Genomic DNA, 12,313 nt, shown 5'->3' with positions numbered 1-12,313 from the left:
AATTAGACGCCATCCAAGATTTTATCTCCTCCAAACAGCTTTGCAGCCTATTGAAACAGGCACTGCTGTCAGTTTTTACTGGGAGATAAAACTGGGTATCGTCAGCATAACAGTGGTATGAGATTTTATATTTTTTAAAAATGGCTCCAAGGGGAAGCATGTACAACGAAAAGAGAAGAGGGCCTAAAATAGACCCTTGGGGCACACCACATAACAGAGGAGCCGACGAAGATGTATACTTCCCAATGCACACCGAGAATGATCTCCCTTTGAGATATGAGGCCAACCACTGAAGAGCAGTACCCTGAATTCCCACCAAGTTTTCTAAACGATGCAGCAGAATATTATGATCAATTGTATCAAACGCTGCACTTAAATCTAATAAAACAAGAACCGCATGAGAGCCCGAATCAAGGACTTGCAAGAGATCATTTGTAACTTTCAACAGCGCACTTTCTGTGCTGTGCAATGATCTAAAACCAGACTGGAATGTATCCATAATATTGCAGGTACTAATGTAGGAATCCAGTTGACTATAAACTACTTTCTCTAAAATTTTTTGAGATAAACGGCAATTTTGAAATAGGTCTAAAGTTACCGAGGACAGATGGATCCACATGAGATTTCTTTAGCAGAGGATGAACCACAGCATGTTTGAAACTCACTGGAACAACTCCATTTACTAAGGAATTATTAATAATAGCTGTTACGGCTGGATTCAATGCTTCAAATACTTCCTTAAAAAGACGAGTTGGAATGACATCAGACTCACAGCTAGATGTTTTAACTTTACCAACGAGCTCAGCAAGCTGTTCAGAGGAAACAGGGTGAAAAGAAGTTAACAAATCTACTGGTGAACTGCATAATGGAGAATCAAATGTTGATGGCTTTATAGAAGCCTTAATATCCAGTACCTTGTTTAAAAAGAAATTTTGAAAATTCTCACAGGTTTGCTGGGATAGATCAGGAAATTGATTTGGTTGAGGATTTAGCAACCGATCAATAGTCTTAAACAGCATTCTCGGCCGATTAGCATTTTCTACAATAAGCTTGGAAAAGAATTCAGACCTGGCCTCTTTAACTGACTTCTGGTAATTGGTTAAGCTTACCATCAGACACTCATATGAGACCTGGAGTTTGTCTTTTTTCCATTTGCGCTCTGCCTTACGGCATTGCTGTCTAAGAACACGGGTGTGAACATTTAACCAGGGCTGGATGCAGCTCTCATCCTTTGCTTTTTTAAGCTTAAGAGGAGCTACAGAATCTATAGAAATGGAGCAGGAATTAGTAAAAACCTCCACCATCTCTTCTATGCTTAGTTTCTCGAAACACACAGGATCTATACAATTTGCTAAATAGTGCTCGGAGAATAAACTAGCAGTAGAAGACTGAATCAACCGAGAATAACTTACAGTCTTAGGGCAAGTCGGAGTGGGAGAATCATAATCAAATTCAAACACAATTGGCAAATGGTCTGAAAAAGCAGCATCAATCACACTCAGATTTGTTATAGGGACACCAAGAGACAGTACCAGATCCAAAGTGTGGCCCAAATTATGAGTAGGGGCAGAAACAAACTGTGACAGATTCAAAGATTCAATGAGGAATAAGAACTCTTTCACCAAAGGTTTAGATGGACAACACAAATGAATATTAAAATCTCCTAGAATCAGCAGCCTATCACAACGGGATACAGTATCAGCAAGAAATGCAGAAAATTGCTCAATAAAGTCCTTGTTAAACTTAGGAGGCCTGTAGACCAGGGCACATAATACAGGACCTCCAATATCGATCCTCATTAACTGCACCTCGAAGCTAGAATACACATCTATATTAATTTTTCTGTTTTTAAAGTGACTTTTAAAAACAGTAGCAACCCCTCCACCATGGCCAGAAGGTCTAGGAGTGCTAAAAAAAGCACAATCAGGAGGAGCAAGTTCACCCAGAGATAATAAATTGTCCGCTTTCAACCATGTTTCAGTCACAAATAAAAAATCAAGCGAGTTTGTGGTGAAAAATTCATTTAAAATAAACGATTTGTTTGATAAAGACCTTGCATTTATCAAACTCATCCTCACTGAGTTGGGTGTGTGTGTGCGCGTGTTTGATCACTTCTCACTACTGTGTGTGTGCACTTGGATGGGTTAAATGCAGAGCACAAATTCTGAGTATGGGTCACCATACTTGACCACATGTCACGTCCTTTCCTTCCTATCCTTCCCTTTACATTTACTACATCGATGAATAAAGTCAAGTCCTGCCCTATAATTTTTCACAATCTAAAACCTGTTTCACTCTAAAATATGTCACATTACACAGATCAGCCATAACTTCTGTTGCATGACTTTAAGTTTGCTAAGTAGAGTATGGACACTAATTATGAGATGTTGTGAAATCAAAAATCAAAATGGCAAGATCCACTAGAGTTTTGCTTTTCTTACATTTCAACTGACATTGCATTTTTCTAGTTGTAAAGGTTAAAAACAGGGGTGCCCAAACTCAGTCCTGGTCCTTGGTTTAGCTCCAACTTGCCTCAACACACCTGCCAGGGGGTTTCTAGTATGTGTAGTAAGAGCTTGATTAGCTGGTTCACGTGTGTCTAATTGGGGCTGGAGCTAAAATCTGTAGGACACCTCCCTCCAGGACCGAGTTTGGGCACCCCTGGGTTAAAACAATAGAAACAGTAGTGTTTCCTTGGACTCTGACGGACTCTACTCGGACTCAGCCCTTTTGGACTCGGACTTGAGTTAGACTCGGCCCATTTTGGACTCGGACTCGTCTCGGACTCGATTGGTTAAAGACTCGGACTCGACTTAGGTGGACTCGAACCCAACACTAGGTCAATTCCATGAAAGTGCCGATGGGAGGGGGAAATTCTGCAAGTGACTTATTGACAATCTGCACATTAAACATAATCATCATCAGCTGGTGACTTGTGCTCTTGGCTAGTTTGGCTGTTTTAACTCAAGGGAAAGCCAAAGGAAATCTAAAGTTAAAAATGTAAGTGTCAAGAGCCTAACTAATGCAAACACTGACCACTATAATGGTTGCTTAAAAAGTTTGGTTTTCTCCTTTGGTGATTCTGCTTGTTAACATCAGGTGTCTTCAATAATGGTCAGTCATCACTTAATTAATCACTAATTATCTCATTATCTTTAACTCTGCTTCAGTGTTAATTTGACACTCTTCTGTGTTACTTTTACTCCCAGGAGAGTCCCAGGTGTGTATACTTACTCATTTCATTATTTGCAGTCCATTAACTCTTTCACACGTGAGTTTAAAATATTCTAGCTGAGCCCCCAGAGTGAGGTTTTTTTAGGCGACTGTTATTAAGAACGTATAGCCTTATTGTTTCCATGGCGACGCGTCGTGTTTGTCACCTGACACAACGCAGCCACAATAGCGCTGTATGACACATGTATCACTTTTATATGGTTTTCCCCTGTTTATTATTAATATTCACAAACGTGCCGACTGTATTATGAAATATCTGATATTCCGATTCTGAAATATGTGCAAGTAAATGTATTTGGAGGTTTAAACACTTTTATAATGAGCGTGTTAGTTGATCTATGCCGAGTGATGGGCGCCGCCATGTTAGTTCGCGCTGAATCCGAGCTATGGGATTTACAAAACACAAATTCATCCTGTCCTCCCGAAAAACATTAAAGTAAGTCTCTGGTGAGCTTGGAGAAGAGCAGAGTAAACTTTATAGTTACCTACACAATGTGTATATGATATCAATAAAACATGTCGTCAGATAACATTTGTAAGGATCATTATTGCCGCTGCCATAAACATCAGCGTGTATTTTGCTAAATATAAACGCATCATTTTACTAAGACGTATGTGTATGTAAATGTCTGGAACCTAAAATAAGCATTATATGGTTGAAAACACGGAATAGTTGCGATAATTTGATAAGCGCTCAGCGCGTCCGATCTGGCTCAGCGTCAGCCAAAGCGCCAAAACAGTTTTGAATTCAGCGGCTGATCACGTGACGCGCTGAACGTTCGAATCACACCGGTGTGATCGTACGCTCCAGGGACCAGCCAAGAATGATCACACCGGTGTGATCGTACACCTGAAAGGGTTAACTGCATCTTTTTTTGTTCTCCTTTGTCTTTTCTTGCATAATCAGCATCTTCTCCATGCAGAAAACGGCAGATAGCACGTCTGTCTCAGCTTCGTTAAAATAGTATATCATCATAACGTAGAGTATCTGGCACATGCGCATTACACAGAAAGTTGATAGAACCTATGTTTTGTTGTTATATGAACATGTTAAAGTTTTAAATTTCGATTTAAGTTGAGGTTGTTCCAACTTGTCCTGTTGTGTAGTGAGACACTGCAAGTTTAACAGGACATGATTTAACTTTGTTGCGTGATTCATTTCAATACTTTCCTCCCGTATTTTATTTATTTTTTTAGTGTTGTGAAAAAATTATAACCTGCATTACAGAAATTTACACCTTGTATTTTACAAATTGTATAGAATTAGTTCTCTTTTATTAACACATGTGAATATACAATACAAAGATACAAAAATACAAAATGTACAAAAAAATATTCATTTCATTCTTAACTTACATCACAAAAATAAACTACAGAAATTACGTTGTTTCACTGACAAAGTGACAAAAAAAAGATATTAAAAATTTGTGACACTTGCAGTCCTAAATCAGAGCAAATAAACCATGCCTGTTAACAACAACAGCACAATGAATTTCAGCGGGGAAAAAAAAAATACTCTATTAACTTGCTTACTTTGTATTTTTTAAGTCTTTCCCCAGCAGGCTCACTTTCTCTGAAATAGTCCTAAAACAAGAGAAAATGGAAACACTTATAATATAAAGAAAGGTTTGCAATCTTAACATTACAAAACATGACACAGCAGGACATGCATACAAAATACTAAAGTTTGTTTACTTACATTTCAATGTGAATTCCCCAACAGAACTCTCACCCGTCAGGTTCTTTGAATATAAATTCCATCGTCATCTGTACGCAAGTGATTCTGGGATATGGTAGGGTGTGAAGTGTCCATCAGATGTACACTTCATTTTCCTGGGAATCGGAGACCGCATTTGAAGTCGCTTTCGATTTACGACAGCACTCGTCGCGCCGCGGTGACGCATTCGGCCTTGGAATGCGCACTTCGGACGGTGCATTCTGAATTGGGACAGCTTACGTCGTGACGCTGTGATGCAATTGCCCTTCAAATTCACACTTCAGTTTGGGACAGTCTTCGTCGCGCTGCTGTGATGCATTCGCACTTAAAATATGCATTTCGCAGTCCGCGCACTACACTTTGGGACACAGCTACAGACATGAAGAATTAGTGTGAGAATCACAACAACGGTGACCATCAAAAAGCGTGTTGTAGCTAATCAGAACTCATCCATGACTCCCATCGTGCATTGCGGCATGAATAAATTATGAGAGTTCAGAGTTGATCTGTTTATCTGAATATGCCGTTTGTCACCATTGTTGAGATTCATGGGCTGGTTCTTGATGTCTATGTGTGCCTAGGTGAAATGCTTTTTTTTTTTTTTGTTTTTTTAAACAGGTTGTAAAAAAAATCTTTCCAAAATGTACAGTAGGTTATGATATGTTTGACGTAAAAATCAGCATGTTGTGAAGCATCAACTTTGAGGGACCTATCCACTAGCATTATCTGGACTCACATAGATGGATTATTTTTCTAAAAATCTCTGTTCGTGTTCCACAGAAGAATGAGAGTCATGTACATCCAGGATGGCATGAGGGAGAGTAAGTGATGAGAGAATTTTGTATTTTTGAGAGCAATATTGATGGGCAAATTAAGCCTTGTGAAGGACTAAGACTTTCCTCTGACTTTTTATTTTTGGGTGGATTATTCCTCTAAGGGATTGTCTACTCAAAAATTAAAATTCTCTTATAACTTACCCTCATGCAATCCCAGATATATATGGTTTTCATTTATTACAGCATATTGCAAGATGTACTTACCTCTAAATAAACAACAAAGTAGTGGCTTCCACTTAGTTCTTGATCTTAAGCACATAAATGAAGAGAACAGCAAATTCAGAGGACATATCTGGTAGGTCAATCACAGAAAGGAAGACTTTGCTTTCTATCGCCAGCATCCATTCTTTTTTTTTTTTTTTTTTTTTTTTTTTTTTTTTGCTGTGTAGAATTGAATCTCCTAAAAAAAAAAAAAAAGTAAATTAATTAATTTATTGTGTTCATGTTTTTTATAGTGATATTTGTGACTTTACAAAAAAACACTTTTCACATTTGATTATGGTGTCAGTAAAAGTAGATGTAGATGTTGGAGCCTTTCTCATTAGTTCAAAAGGATTGTTCACCCAAAAATGACAATTCTATTATGATTTACCTACCCTTATTCAAAATGTAATTGAGAAGATGCTAGGTAGAAAGTTAGATATAGAGAGTCATTAATAAAGTGTGACAAAAGCTTTATTTTTAAAAACCATCCCTTTAAAAAAATAACTAAATCGTGTACTAACCATCAATAGCTTTTCATTGATTTCATTTTGTCTTTATTTGTTATTGCTTAGAGTTTTCACAAACACACCATCACAGCAATTGACAAAGACAAACTTTTATTAAAAAGTGTTACGAGTCCAATTATTGGAAACACTAATTACTATTATGGTGGCTTCAAAAAAAAATTGATTTAAACCTGTTGTTTTTCAATAAAGAACTTCTGTAGGCCTCTAACAGAAATAAAGCAGATCTTATTAGCTGGTGATGCTGTTTGTGGAGTTGTTTAAACCTCCTCCTCTGAGATCTTCAGAGATTTAATGTCTTTTATCTTCAACTTCAAGGCTGTGGTTGCAGTCAGCTGTTGTGTTTCTGTCTTTTTTCAGTTCTCTTCTTTCCTTCAGTGATTCTGCTTGTTAATGTGCTTATTAACGCTGAGATGACTCCATATTAAATATACACAGATTTTGTGGCTCAGATAAGGTCCAGTGTGGTTTATTTCTCTGCTCTTGGCTGACATGTGGCATTGCTATGGCCTGCTTTTGGCCCAGATCTGGCAAACAGGAGCGGTCCACCCAAGTGCCATCATTCCACGCTGCATGTGGGCCAGATCATCATGCCACATGTGCCAGATGTGGGCCAGATCTGGGCTGACAATATGTTGCTATCTGGGCAATAAATGCACGCATGTCACCTGATCCACAGGTGCACTGATTCCTTTTTGCATGAGCAATTTATGATATATTAATGCAGAACAGAACATTTTTATTTGCAAACATGTCTGTATTTGTACAAATCGCTGCACAATCATTTAATCCAGAATTCCACAGACTCAAATTGAAAGGCATTTGTCTGTGGTTTGTAAGATACATGCATAAAATTGATCCAATACATGGATAACTGTGCGTCCATCTATTAATCGTTTTGAGTCTAATATCATCCCATACACTTCTGGCGAGCCGCTGCCAGCACATAGCCGAGTGAGCCGACACTCAGCCGCAACCGACCCGATTCCGCTGGATACCTGGGCTGTCTGTTATTGCCAGAAGCACAGGAATTCACCAAGTTTGAAAAGTGCCTGTCACATGCCGGCTCACTCTGTTTCTCCATCTTTGTCTTTTTTTTTTTTTTTTTTTTTTTTTTGTTCTTTGTATTTTTGGTGAAAAATAAATGTAGCAAAGTTGAATACTTTATTTTTATTCTACTCATTTAAAGTAAAAGTTCCACAATTTAATTCTACTCAAGAAAGTAGAAAAAATGTAAAAATGTTCTCAAGTACTGTAACGAAAGTATTTGCAAAAAAGTTACTTTCCACCTCTGGTGATTATTCAGTGAAACAATTGGCAATTAGTAGATTAATCATTGTAATAATTGTTAAATTAATCTGTTATCAAAATGATCATTTGTTGCAGCCCTATCCTCTACTGAAAACTGGAGTTTATACAGGCTCCTTCAGCTTTTAGGGAACCCCTGGAATACCCCCAAATTCACATATTTTGTGAGTTTCCGTAATCAAACACACCTTATTTAACTTGACCTGTAAGACCTGCAATGGTTGTGTCAGATGAGAGAAACATTGTAATGTGGAGTGTGCAGCATGTATTCTTCTGAAATTCCATATCTTGATCAGTGAATGTTCTTTTTTCCACCATATCACGGTGCATTATTATGTACTGTAGTCTGCCTTATTAATTCCTCAGTTAGAAAATATAACAGTCCTGCATTCAATGCAAAATGAAATTATTAAGCATATAAACAGCAGTGATTACACAGTTTTGTCCATACAGCAGCAGCAAACTGTCTGTAGCGACTAAGCATTGTGGATATGAGAACATGCTGTGTGAAATAGGGTTGGGAAGGTTACTTTTAAAATGTATTCACTACAGATCACAAAATACATGCTTCAAAAATAATTTTGTATGATATTTTGTTTGATTACTCAAGGTTAGTAACAATCTAAATACATGCTTTTATATTAATCACCTCCAAATAAAATAGGTGGCATTTAAATCAATTAAGTGAATTAATAATATTGAGATAATATTAAGATTAGTGTTTTAACTATACCATTTTACACATTAAGATATGTAATGATGGTGGGAAAATTAATTGCTTTAAATATTAAACTAAAACCACCAGTAGGTGGCAGCAAATCACTGTCTTAATGAATGAGTCATGGAATCATTCAGATTCCATTAGATTTTTATTTATTTATTTTTTTTTTTCCAAAAGGACCAATTCATTAAGGAATGATTTTATGAATGTATTCAAATCATTGCTCAGCCAATTCATTCAAAACACTGATTCAATCAGAACCCAAACAGTATTTGGTTGATCGCAGACACACAACTCTTGTGATGTGGATTGATTTCAAAGGCAGTAGTTGTTTGCATTCAGTGTAAATAGCAATAGATGCTGCTTACACTAAGTCAACATTTTCTTAGTGACAGATGCTGTTTACTCAATTAAAAAAAAAAAAAAAATCTAGATTCTGTTTATACTCTGTAAAAAACAGCAGTATTATCTTAGCAATGTGATATTTACACACTATATTTATAAGCACAAAATTCTTTTTACACCATGTAAAAGTGGTAGCATTTCTTTGCAATAAATGTAATAGTTATAAGATTTTTGCACATCAGTGTTGTAGTACATTATAAAACACCATGCAAAAATAACATATTGAGTGTAAATGAAGAGTTTAGATGCAAAACCCTCTAAAAGCCACCACGGTCAAAAATGAGATAATGATACTGAGTGAATGCTCTCGATACACAGTATACGTCCATCACATACTTTTACTTCAAACTTGCTAAATCCCAGCCTCAGCCCAATCAGAAGTACCGGTACTTAGGTAGAAACCATACATAGGAGAAGAATACATAGGAGCCTGATAAAAATGCTTATTTTAAAGAAAAACCTCAGATGGACTTACAGGCTTTTGCATCTGAACTCTTCCACTAAACCCGATAAACGCTTTATTATTAACCCTCTGGACTCTGAGATGATTTTGGGGTCCCTGAGATGTTTTGACATGCCCTGACATTTGTGCTTATTTCAGCAACTTATAACATACTATTGGCCAACATGAATATTTTTTTGTGCTACAATAATATGTGAGCAAGATGGATGTACATGTTTGCATTTTTTAGAAAAAATTATACAGATTATGCATGGTTAGTAAGTTTTGGGGGGAAACATGTAGTTGAAATAAGGCCATAAAACCCATACTGAATAGTTCTGAATAAGACTTTTGAGTAATCAGTCTTGTAGGCTAGAATATTTACTTCAAAATTATGTGAAATCATCCTGCTCGCTTGTTTACTGACTTGAAACATAATATATTCTTTACTGAGGTAAATATCCCTGTTCTGAGACAGTATTATACAGCCTAGAATGTGTGTAAAGAGCGCTTCCTCATATAATCATTAAAAGCTGTCACTCACTTCAGTTCATTGTGTTTTCACAACAGTCCATTAATAAGCTCTCTACACTACACAGTAGATCTCATAATTACATTGTGTCTGCACTTAGTTATAATGAGAGAATTCTCAAGCTTGCAGAACTCAGTGCTTGACCAAAACTCTGCATTTTGAGCAGCCACTGGATTCTAACTTGAATGCTTCTGGTTACTGCGTTCAAGAAATCAACAGATATGTCTGCTACATTGCTCAACGCTGCAAATATGTTTTGCCAGTATCAGATGGGGCCCTTGATTCCCCTCGGCCCTAAGTGGCCACTTACCTTGCTTAAATGTTAAATCCACAACCATATTCTCTATTATCCAGGAAAAACAATATATACACACACTCTCACACAAATGTGACCCTGGACCACAAACCCAGTCTTAAGTAGCATGAGTATATTTGTAGCAAAAATACAGTGTATGGGTCAAAATGATAAATTTTTCTTTTATGCCAAAAATCTTTAGGATATTAAGTTCAGATCATGTTCCATGAAGATATTTTGTAAATTTTCTACCTTAAATATATCAAAACTTAATTTTTGATTAGTATTATGCATTGTTAAGAACTTCATCTGGACAACTTTAAAAGCGATTTTCTCAGTTAAAAGCGATTTTTCTTGCATCCTCAGATTCCAGATTTTCAAATCGTTCAGTAGTTCAAATAGCCAAATATTGTCCTATCATAACAAACCATACAGCAATGGAAAGCTTATTCTTTCAGCTTTCCGAAGATGTATAAATATCAACTTAAAAAAACTGACTCTTGTGACTGGTTTTGTGGTCCAGGGTCACAAATAGGGACATTTATGTTTTTATAAATGTTGGGCAGGACTTGATTTTGTTGTTCTGCCCTCCTGCTGGAGCACACGTCATCGGAGAAGAGATGTCATTGCAGTGGGGAAGGAATTAATGTTTTCATGAAATATTACAAGGGCATATAGTGATTCATTTAAAAGCCTCTGATTGGCCGTTGAATTGATCAGTCATGTCTGTGATTGGCTATAATGCTCAATGCTTCAAAGCACATGGCAAGTAGTAACTTTTGATGCAAAGGAGGAAAACAAACATTTACAGAGCGATTGCATAAAGAAATATACATTTTTAATATTACAAACTATATATTATTTTTTTCGTTTACTTCTCAACTTTACATTTATGTTGTGTTTTCATGGATATTTGGTACTTTTTTGCCTATTTACTGCACAAATACTCAACAACGCCATCTTGTGCCTTTTGAAAATTTTTTTTTTTTTTTAAAAAAAAAAATCACTTTAAAGATGATCTAAATTAAATCTAAATTGTTTTTGGACATTGCTGTAGGTGTTAGGAATAGAATCCTGTCATCTGCAGGTTGGTGGAAAAATTTTAGAAGTTACAGTTAAAGAAAGAAAGTGCAATGACCACATATATCCAGCAGAGTTATTTTTTACTGATTTTTGGCAAACCTGAAATAAAAAGGGGACCCTACTCACATACATTGGAGTAAATTGATAAAAATGGTCTTATTTTACAGAAAATATCCTAAATTTTAACACATGGGTGGAATAATTCATATTTTTTTATTGTATTTTATCATAATTTTTATCAAAACCTTTTTTTTTTTTTCTATTCTTTTTTTATAATTAAGTTTTTATTTGAGCGTCTCTTATTCTAGATCTGTTCTGTCTGTCTCTCTGCAGAAAGTTTCTTTTGATTCCACTGTGTGCCAGTAAATGGAAAAAAAGAATTTTCTTTCTACCATTTTATAAAAAAAGTTACTGAAATTTAATTGAAGGGAGGCAGTATGTCCCCCAGGGGTCTCCATTTTGCAAGATAAGGCATACCTGAATTTAAAAGACTTCCATTCCCACATACATTGGGCTAAATGGATAGAAATGGTCTCATTTTAGACAAAACCCCTTACATTTTAACACATGGGTGGAAAAATTCATAATTATTATTGTATTTCTTCACAATCCATAGTTTCCCAACTCTGCATTGCTCACAGCCAGCGCACTTGGGGGCGGTGCACATTTCGCGTGTGGCACGCTCTCCTCCCTCGTGTTTGGCAAGGAATAAATTCACAACGGATTGTCCTAGAGATTTGATCGAGGTCTCTTTGGACAGATCTGATTGCCCATCAACACAAACGTGTTAAGACAGAACTAGTAGAAAACGCATCATTCAACTATATCGCATGCATTGATCGGAACATCTGAAATATTTTAGGGTGTCGTTTGGCCGGACAAGCTCACAGAAAAGTAAGCATAGTCTCATTTTAAAGATAATAACCTAATCTAAGAGCTAATATAAAGTTTTGGCCACTTTTTGCACACAGAAATAGTAATCTATGCAGAAATTTAATGTAAATGTTTGTTT

This window comes from Labeo rohita, unplaced genomic scaffold (genome assembly GCF_022985175.1).
Source record: "Labeo rohita strain BAU-BD-2019 unplaced genomic scaffold, IGBB_LRoh.1.0 scaffold_500, whole genome shotgun sequence".
NCBI classification, from domain to species: domain Eukaryota; kingdom Metazoa; phylum Chordata; class Actinopteri; order Cypriniformes; family Cyprinidae; genus Labeo; species Labeo rohita.
Note: the sequence above shows the minus strand (reverse complement) of the source record.